Raw genomic sequence first — 9821 nt, 5'->3', positions numbered from 1 at the left:
ATTATCAAAGCCTTGTTGAGGCTTTTGTTGATCCTTCCATGAGAGATTTGGGTGATTTCTCCATGAGGGGTTATAGGTGTTTCCGTAAGGTTCACCCATATAATTTACCTCTGCTATTGCAGGGTTCTCAGGATCATAAGCTTCTTCTTCAGAAGATGCCTCTTGAGTACTGTTGGATGCATCTTGCATTCCATTCAGACTTTGAGAAATCATATTGACTTGCTGAGTCAATATTTTGTTATGAGCCAATATGGCATTCAGAGTATCAATTTCAAGAACTCCCTACTTTTGAGGCGTCCGATTACTCACAGGATTCCTTTCAGAAGTGTACATGAACTGGTTATTAGCAACCATGTCAATGAGTTCTTGAGCTTCTGCAGGCGTTTTCTTTAGGTGAATGGATCCACCTGCAGAAGTATCCAATGACATCTTAGCTAATTCAGACAGACCATCATAGAATATATCCAGGATGGTCCATTCTGAAAGCATGTCAGAAGGACACTTTTTGGTCAGTTCCTTGTATCTCTCCCAAGCTTCATAGAGGGATTCACCTTCTTTTTGTCTGAAGGTTTGAACATCCACTCTAAGTTTACTCAGCTTTTGAGGAGGAAAGAACTTGGCTAAGAAAGCCTTGACCAGCTTATCCCAAGAGTTCAGGCTATCTTTGGGTTGAGAATCCAACCACACTCTAGCTCTGTCTCTTACAGCAAACGGGAAAAGCATGAGCCTGTAGACTTTAGGATCTACTCCATTAGTCTTAACAATATCACATATCTGCAAGAATTCAGTTAAGAACTAAAAAGGATCTTTAGATGGAAGTCCGTGAAACTTGCAGTTTTGTTGCATTAGAGAAACTAATTGAGGCTTAAGCTCAAAATTGTTTGCTCCAATGGTAGGGATGGAGATGCTTCTTCCATGTAAGTTGGAATTAGGTGCAGTAAAGTCACCAAGCATCCTCCTTGCATTATTATTATTTTTGGCTGCCATCTCCTCTTCCTGTTCGAAAATTCCTGTAAGGTTGTCTCTGGATTGTTGTATTTTAGCTTCTCTTAGTTTCCTTTTTAGAGTCCTTTCAGGTTCAGGATCTGCTTCAACAAGAATGTTCTTGTCCTTGCTCCTGCTCATATGACAAAGAAGGGAATAACAAAGAAAATATGGAATCCTCTATGTCACAGTATAGAGATCCCTTTGTGTGAGTAGAAGAAGAAAAGAACGTAATGTAAGGAAAGAGAAGGGAGGAGAATCCAAACACAAGGGTGAGGAGAGCAGAGATATGAGATGAAGAGAAGTGTTAGTAAGTAATTAAATAAATAGAAGAAGATGAGGGAGAGGGAATTTCGAAAATTTATTTTGAAAAAGAGTTAATGATTTTCAAAAATTAAGATAAAGTTAAAATTAAAATTAAAAATTGAAACAATTAATTAATTAAAAAGAATTTTTGAAAAAGAGGAAGGTATTTTCGAAAATTAAAGGTAAAAAGTTAGTTGGGCAGTTTTACTAAAGATAAGAATTAAATAAGAAGTTAAGTGGTTAGTTGAAAAAGATTTGAAAATCAATTTTGAAAACATAAGAAGATAAGAAGTTAGAAAAGATATTTTAAAATCAAATTTTTGAAAAAGATATGCTTTAAAAAGATATGATAGAAAGTTATGATAAAAAATAGTTTTGAAAAAGAGTTGATTTTTAAAAATCAAAATTAATGACTTGACTCACAAGTAATCACAAGATATGATTCTAGAACTTAAAGTTTGAATCTTTCTTAACAAGCAAGTAACAAACTTGAAATTTTTGAATCAAAACATTAATTGTTGATGATATTTTCAAAAATATGATATAAACTTAAGAAAAAGATTTTTGAAAAATATTTTTAAAATTTTCGAAAATAAATAAGAAAAATGAAAAAGATATTATTTTTGAAAAAGATTTTGAAAAAGATAAGATTTTTAAATTGAAAATTTGATTTGACTCATAAGAAACAACTAAATCTTAAAAAGTTTTGAAAAAGTCAACTCAAATTTTCGAAAATTTATGAGTGAAAAAGGGAAAGATATTTTTTTTATTTTTGAATTTTTAATGATGAAAGAGAAAAACATGAAAAAGACTCAATGCATGAAAATTTTGGATTAAAACAATGAATGCATGCAAGAATGCTATGAATGTCAAGATGAACACCAAGAACACTTTGAAGATCATGATGAACATCAAGAACATATTTTTGAAAATTTTTATATGCAAAGAAAACATGCAAGACACCAAACTTAGAGATTTTTCATGTATAGACACTATGAATGCAAGAATGCATATGAAAAACAACATACAACACAAAACAATATAATATGAAGATCAATCAAGAAGGGTTATCAAGAACAACTTGAAGATCATGATGAATGCAATGCATGAATGCATTTTTCGAAAAGTGCAAATGGAGATGCAATTGACACCAAACTTATAATTTGACACAAGATTCAAACAAGAAACACAAAATATTTTTGATTTTTATGATTTTAGAAATTTTTTTTTTGTATTTTTCGAAAATTATTTGAAAAGAAAATAAGGATTTCAAAATTTTTAATATGAATTCGAGGAATCTTGTACTCTTAGTCTAAAGCTCCAATCTGAGGGTTAGGCATGGCTTAATAGCCAGCCAAGCTTTAGTATGCTATTACATGCATTGAAGTGATTAGTTGAATCCTCAGTCCAAAGGAATTTAGACATGGCTTTACAGCCAGCCAAGATTCAACAAATCATCATGAAACACTAGAATTCATTCTTAAAAATTTTGAATAATTTACGAAAACAAAAGGAATTTTTTTTTTGAAAAGAAAACGAAAAGAAAGTTACCTAATCTGAGCAACAAGATGAACCGTCAGTTGTCCAAACTCGAACAATCCCCGGCAACGGTGCCAAAAACTTGGTATGCGAAATTGTTACTCAGAGGTTGTAAAATTTGTTGTTCGTTCTCTCCCTGGCAATGGCGCCAACAACTGGTGCACAATACCATGGTCCAAACATAACTTCACAACTTCGCACAACTAACCAGCAAGTGCACTGGGTCGTCCAAGTAATAAAACCTTACGTGGGTAAGGGTCGATCCCACGGAGATTGTTGGTATGAAGCAAGCTATGGTCACCTTGTAAATCTCAGTCAGGCAGATATCAAATGGTTATAGAGTTTTTGAATAATAATAAATAAACAGAAAGTAAAGATAAAAATACTTATGCATATCATTGATGAGAATTTCAGATAAGCGTATAGAGATGCTTTCGTTCCTCTGAATCTCTACTTTCCCGCTGTCTTCATCCAATCAGTCTTACTCCTTTCCATGGCAAGCTTCCTGTAAGGGCATCACCGTTGTCAATGGCTACATCCCATCCTCTCTGTGAAAATGGTCCAAATGCTCTGTCACGGCATGGCTAATCATCTGGAGGTTCTCGATCACACTGGAATAGGATTTACTATCCTTTTGCGTCTGTCACTACGCCCAGCACTCGCGAGTTTGAAGTTCGTCACAGCCATCCCTTCCCAGATCCTACTCGGAATACCACAGATAAGGTTTAGACTTTCCAGATCTCAGGAATGGCCATCCATGGGTTCTAACTTATACCACGAAGATTCTGATTAAGGAATCCAAGAGATACTCATTCAATCTAAGGTAGAACGGAAGTGGTTGTCAGGCACGTGTTCATAGGGAATGATTGTGACTGTCACGATCATCACATTCATGTTGAAGTGCGAATGGATATCTTAGAAGTGGAATAAGTTGAATCGAATAGAAAAACAGTGGTACTTTGTGTTAATTCATGAGGAACAGTAGAGCTCCACACCTTAATCTATGGAGTGCAAAAATTCTACCGTTTGAAAATACATAAGTGATAATGGTTCAGGCATGGCCGAATGGCCAGCCCCCATGAAGGTCTAAGATAGCATAAAACTGATCAAAGATGATCCCTAGATGAAAATACAATAGTAAAAAGTCCTATTTATACTAAACTAGTTACTAGGGTTTACAGAAGTAAGTAATTGATGCATAAATCCACTTCCGGGGCCCACTTGGTGTGTGCTTGGGCTGAGCTTGAAGTTTACACGTGCAGAGGCTTCTTTTGGAGTTGAACGCCAAGATGTAACGTGTTTTTGGCGTTCAACTCTGGTTCGTGACGTGTTTCTGGCGTTTAACTCCAGACTGCAGCGTAGAACTGGCGTTCGACGCCCTTTTGCATCATCTAAACTCAGCCAAAGTATCAACTATTATATATTGTTGGAAAGCCCTGGATGTCTACTTTCCAACTCAGTTGGAAGCGCACCATTTTAAGTTCTGTAGCTCCAGAAAATCCACTTTGAGTGCAGGGAGGTCAGAATCCATCAACATCAGTAGTCCTTCTTCTACCTCTGAATCTGATTTTTGCTCAAGTCCCTCAATTTCAGCCAGAAAATACCTGAAATCACAGAAAAACACATAAACTCATAGTAAAGTCTAAAAATGTGAATTTAACATAAAAACTAATAAAAACATCCCTAAAAGTAACTAGATCCTACTAAAAACATACTAAAAATAATGCCAAAAATCGTATAAATTATCCGCTCATCAATGCTCTCCACCGATTCCTTCCTCTTTTGCCTCTTGGAGCTCGATGATGCCATGAGTAGGAGTTGATATGTTAAGGTGGGGAGTGTGTCTTTAATGGGGTAAAAGGAGTTGGGTGCCGAAAGTGGGAAGTGTAAAGGATGGAAATTGGAATGTGAAAGGAGTATGGAATAAGGACCTCTTATATAGGGAAGTGGTGAGTAAATGAAAGGTGTGGATTGAATGTGTAGGCCTATGATGAACGGATGGGATTTAGTATGGGATGGGCACAAGGATCATCACTTTTATGATGGGGTTGGTTCAGTTTCCAAGCGTGTTCTTCTTCCAGTGTTGCATGGCAACATTTCCCAATGCATTCCCCTTTGAGACATGTGTATAGTCCCCTCCTTTTGAAATGGCCGAAACCTCCTCCTTCAATTGTCCCATCAATTCTCCTACACAATAAAAGAAATGTGACTAATAAATTTGTGGATAGTGGCGGCAAAATTTAAAAGGAAAGAATAACTACTTTTTAAAATTTTTGTTTCTAAATGGTAAGTGCTTATTCATGAATACAAACCAACTGACTAATTAACTGTCCATGTATGCAACATTGGTGACACCAAACTTAGTTTGTGGCACTGTGGTGTAAAAAGATTTATTCAAGGTGCTAAGAGTGACATGATTTTTATGTCCTCTTAGTGTTCCTTGAACACCAAACTTGTTCTTCACTATGTGCTGCATAAAAAGATTCATTCAAGTATGTGTCAAAGTTGATTTGGAATTTATGAGCCTTGCATTATTAACTACTTTAAAAGCATATAAAACATGGGTTGCCTCCCATGAAGCGCTTCTTTAGCGTCACTAGCTTGACATTCTGACTTTGTCAGGGTGGTTGGTAATGCTTCAGATCTTCCCCCCTCGCAGTAAACCTATCTCCATTGGCTTCATCAAGAATCTCCACATGCTCTAAGGAGAGGATTCTGTTGATGGTGAAAACTTTAGGTACCTGAGATGGGATGGTGGGGAGATGAGATGGGATAACTGGGAAATAAGCTGAGATCACTTTATCCCCTGGAGAGAAATCCTCTGTAGGGATCTTCTTGTTCCTCCACCTCCTTGGTGCCTTCTTCCTTGTTTCTTTTACTGTTGCCCTGCTCTTTGTGGCCTTTTCTTCCAATAAAATTTTGTTGCTGGTCTCATATGACTCTGGTGGTTTAGGCTCCTCTCGGTTTTCTTTTAGCTGTGACACCTCCTGACTGTTTTGCTCAGCAACCAAAGGAATTCCCAGGTGTACAGTTTGTGCTTCAGTGCTTGTTTCTTCCACCAATGCTTTGTTGTGATCTTCCCTTGGTTCCTTATTTTCTTGATCTGCTTCTTGTGAGGGTTTGAAGACATTGAAAATAAGTTGTTCATCATGTATCCTCAGTATTAGCTCTCCTCGCTCCACATCTATAAGTGCTCGGGCTGTAGCTAGGAATGGTCTTCCCAATATGATTGGGTGAAGGTGACTCTCTTTCATTTCCAATATGACAAAGTCTGTGGGAAGGAAGTAGTTCCCAACTTTTACCAACACGTTTTCAACCATTCCTACTGCTTGTTTTTGAGTTTTGTCAGCCAACCTGATGACTACGTCTGTGGGCATTAGCTCATTGATCTGCAGCTTCTTCATAAGGGATAAAGGCATTAAGTTGATGCTTGCTCCCAGGTCACAGAGTCCTTTGTCAAACATTGTTTCTCCTATGGAACAGGGGATGTGAAAACTCCCTGGGTCCTTCCTTTTTGTAGGCAACTCTGGTTGAATGAGAACACTGCACTCCTTATTCATCACTATTGTTTGTCCTCCTTTGAGTGAGCTTTTCCTGGTCAGCAGCTCTTTCATATACTTAATGTACGAGGGCATTTTTTGGAGAGCCTTGATGAATGGTATGTTTACATGGAGAGATGCAAACATATCAAGGAACTTTGAGTATATTCTCTTTTCCACACCTCCCTTGAGTCTTTGGGGAAAAGGTGCATAGAGTTTCAGCATCTCCTTCTGTGAAATTTTGGTTTCTTGGTGACCCTCTTCCTGCTTCTCTGCTGAAGTATGTCCAGAGTGTTCGAAGGGTTTGTTCAGCTCTTCCTCAGTCCCTTATCACTTATAGTAACCATCTTGCAGTCTTCCCATCTTACTTTCTTTGCTTCACCTCTCGGATTTTTCTCTGTGTCACTTGGGAAGCTGTCAGTAGGTTTGGGAATCTTCTCAGAGAGGTATCCCACTTGAAATTTTAGCCTCTTAATGGTGTCTCCCTGGTTTTTGATATTAGCTCGCACCTCCTCCTTGAACACCTTGTTCTCTTGGAGTTCCTTACATATGCCTTCAAGTAGGGTCTCAATCCTTGAGAGTCTATCTTCGGATGATGGTGAGTTAAGATTGGAGGGTTGAGAAGGGCCATTTTGGCTTTGGTATGGATGTTGAGATGTATTGTTAGGTGGGTGCTGATATGATCTCTGTGTGGAATATTGATAAGCTGCATTGTTGTTAGGGTTGTAGCGTCTCTGATCTTGGCCTTGATCTTGTTGATTTCCCCACCCAAAGTTTGGGTGGTTCCTCCAACCAGGATTGTAAGTTTTAGAGTATGGATCATGGTTTTGTCTAGATAAATTTCCAATGTAGTTGGCTTATTCCTGATCCCCTCTGCCTCTGTATTCACTCCTTCTTGAGCTGGTGATGAGGCAGTGATTGCTACTACTTGATTCCTCTCCATCTTCTTGGTAAGGTCAGCCAACTGCTTGGGGATCATCTTGTTTTGGGCCAGCAGTGCATCCACGTTATTTAGCTTCATGACTCCTCTAGTGTTGCCTCTTTCAGAAGCATAGAAGTAGTCATTCTCAGCTACAGTCTCAATGACATCTATGGCTTCTTCAATGGTCTTCTTCTTGTTCAGAGATCCCCTGGATGAGTGGTCTACTGCCTTCTTTGATTCATAAGAAAGACCTTCATAGAAAATGTGTAACTGCACCCATTCATTGAACATATCTGGCGGGCACCTTCTTGTTAAGTCTTTGAACCTCTCCCATGCTTCATAGAGAGTTTCACCATCTTGTTGCCTGAAGGTTTGTACCTCAGCTCTCAACCTGTTGATCCTTTGAGGAGGATAGAATCTCGCCAAGAATTTGTTCACCACATCTTCCCAGGTTGTTAAACTCTCCTTCGGGAAGGATTCCAGCCATTTAGATGCTTTGTCCTTGAGTGAGAAGGGAAACAGAAGCAGTCTGTAGGTGTCAGGATGAACACCATTAGACTTCACAGTATCACATATCCTCAAGAATGTGGTGAGATGTTGATTGGGGTCTTCTTGGACACTTCCTCCGAATGAACAGTTGTTCTGAACGAGGGTGATGAGCTATGGCTTTAGTTCAAAGTTATTGGCATGTATGGTTGGCTTTTAGATGCTACTTCCACAGTTTCTTGGGTTTGGGTTTATGTAAGATCCCAGAACCCTTCTCTCTTGTCCCGCATGATGCACTGGACCTTCTCTGCCATGGTTGTGAGCCTTTTCTTTATGATGGTTCTCGATATTCTTATCCATGTCTGGTTCAAAATACTCCCCTTCTTCCTCAGCACTAACGACTCTCTTTCCTCTTGCTTCCCTCCTTAGTCTAAGGAAGGTTCTCTCAGGTTCAGAATGAAAGGAAGTTGAAGCCCCGCTTCTTCTACCTGTCATACAACCAACAAGGCACAAGCAAGAAAGAGATAAATGCAGGAAGTATTCTTGTCAGAAATGCTGTTAGTGTGAATGATGCAATATATCAAACAGTTAGTGGGTTAGTGAACTGAATTGTAACAAATAAGAAAACACTACAAATGGGTAATGGGTAAAGGAAAGAAAATAACTACAACTGAAAGTAAATCACTCAAATGAAATTAAATCAAACAAAAGAAAAATGCTCAATCTAGGTAATCAACCAATTTAATCATTGTTGATACAAAATCAATCCTCGGCAACGGCACTATAAACTTGATGCACGGAAACTTGTCTCTCAACAAATTTTTCTTCGGCAAGTATACCGAATTGTTGTCAAGTAAAAACTCACAATAGAGTGAGGTCGAATCCCACAGGGATTGATTGGTCAAGCAACTTTAATTGGAGGAATGTTCTAGTTGAGCTAAGCAGAAGTTGATTTGAGAGTTGCAGAAAATTAAATGGCGGGAAAGTAAATAGTAAAAATTGTAAATGATGGAAATAAAGAACTGAATATAAATGATAGAAAATAAATTGCAGAATCTTAAATGGGAAATGGGGAAGACGAACATAAAAGTAAATGGCAGAAAGTAAAGAGAATGGGTAAGATCAGAAATGGGGAATTCATTGGGCTCAGGAGATGTTGCATTCTCCGGATCAAGTTCATTTTCATCTCTTCCTCAATCAATGCATTCATTGATCTCCTTGGCAATCTTAAGTGATTGAATTCCAATTCCTTGGTAATTCAATCTCTCAAATCTTGATCAATAGCCAATTCCTTGGTCTAATTGCTCATGAGAAGAGATGAAGTATGGTCACTGATTATACCATATGTATTTCCAAATCAAAGTATTGGGAGAATTATATGTCACCATATCCGTCCAAACCCTAATTTGGTCCAACATGAGAAAGCATTTCTAGCATAATCTCTTCATTCCTCTTCCAAGGTTCCGAAGAGATCCAAGTATGAATAGCTTCTTTTCCAAGATAACTACCCAATTGGATGAAGATTGAAAGCTTTCTAGTAAAATCAAGAGAAAAGAAAGAAGAAGAATAATGAAAACTATTATTGATCCATCAAATTACAACAGAGCTCCCTAACCTAATGAAAGGGATTTAGTTGTTCATAGCTCTGGAAATGGAAAACAAAGATGGAAAATACATTCTGAAAGTAAAAACTAGAAGTTGCAGACAAAGTAAAATTATACAGAGAGTGGTCCTCAATGCCAAAAAGCCTCCCAAGCTCCCTTCTCTAGTTCAAAACTACTCCTATATATACTACTCTTCTGATCTTCTAGTTGGCTTTTCAAGTCTTTGGATATGGGCCTTTGGATCTTGAGTTGAAGCAGTTTGGAATCTTCAGGGGGCTCAGCTTTACTTGCAGAGAAAGTGTGAAGTAGGCATGGACTTTAGCTAGGACGTTAGTGGCGTTAACGTTAAGTGAAAATGTGGGTTCGAGAACGTTAGTGACAATCACATTTTTCACTAACGTTCCTAGCCCAAGATGGTTCACGTTAACTTCAACGTTAGTG

The 9821-nt window shown here is 38.1% G+C and overlaps 2 non-coding genes across 2 annotated transcripts; both read left to right on the top strand.

Moving 5' to 3' along the window:
- Positions 1 to 483: 483 nt before the first annotated feature.
- On the top strand, positions 484 to 591 carry LOC148564501 (small nucleolar RNA R71). The gene has a single exon (XR_015885461.1). It is a non-coding gene; the product is annotated as a small nucleolar RNA R71 (small nucleolar RNA).
- Positions 592 to 7576: 6985 nt separating this feature from the next.
- On the top strand, positions 7577 to 7683 carry LOC148564500 (small nucleolar RNA R71). The gene has a single exon (XR_015884549.1). It is a non-coding gene; the product is annotated as a small nucleolar RNA R71 (small nucleolar RNA).
- Positions 7684 to 9821: the final 2138 nt, after the last annotated feature.

The sequence above is a fragment of the Arachis ipaensis genome, chromosome B5 (assembly GCF_059453495.1).
Source record: "Arachis ipaensis isolate K30076 ecotype BB chromosome B5, ASM5945349v1, whole genome shotgun sequence".
Lineage (NCBI taxonomy): Eukaryota > Viridiplantae > Streptophyta > Magnoliopsida > Fabales > Fabaceae > Arachis > Arachis ipaensis.
Note: the sequence above shows the minus strand (reverse complement) of the source record. Positions and strands in the feature narration are given on the sequence as shown.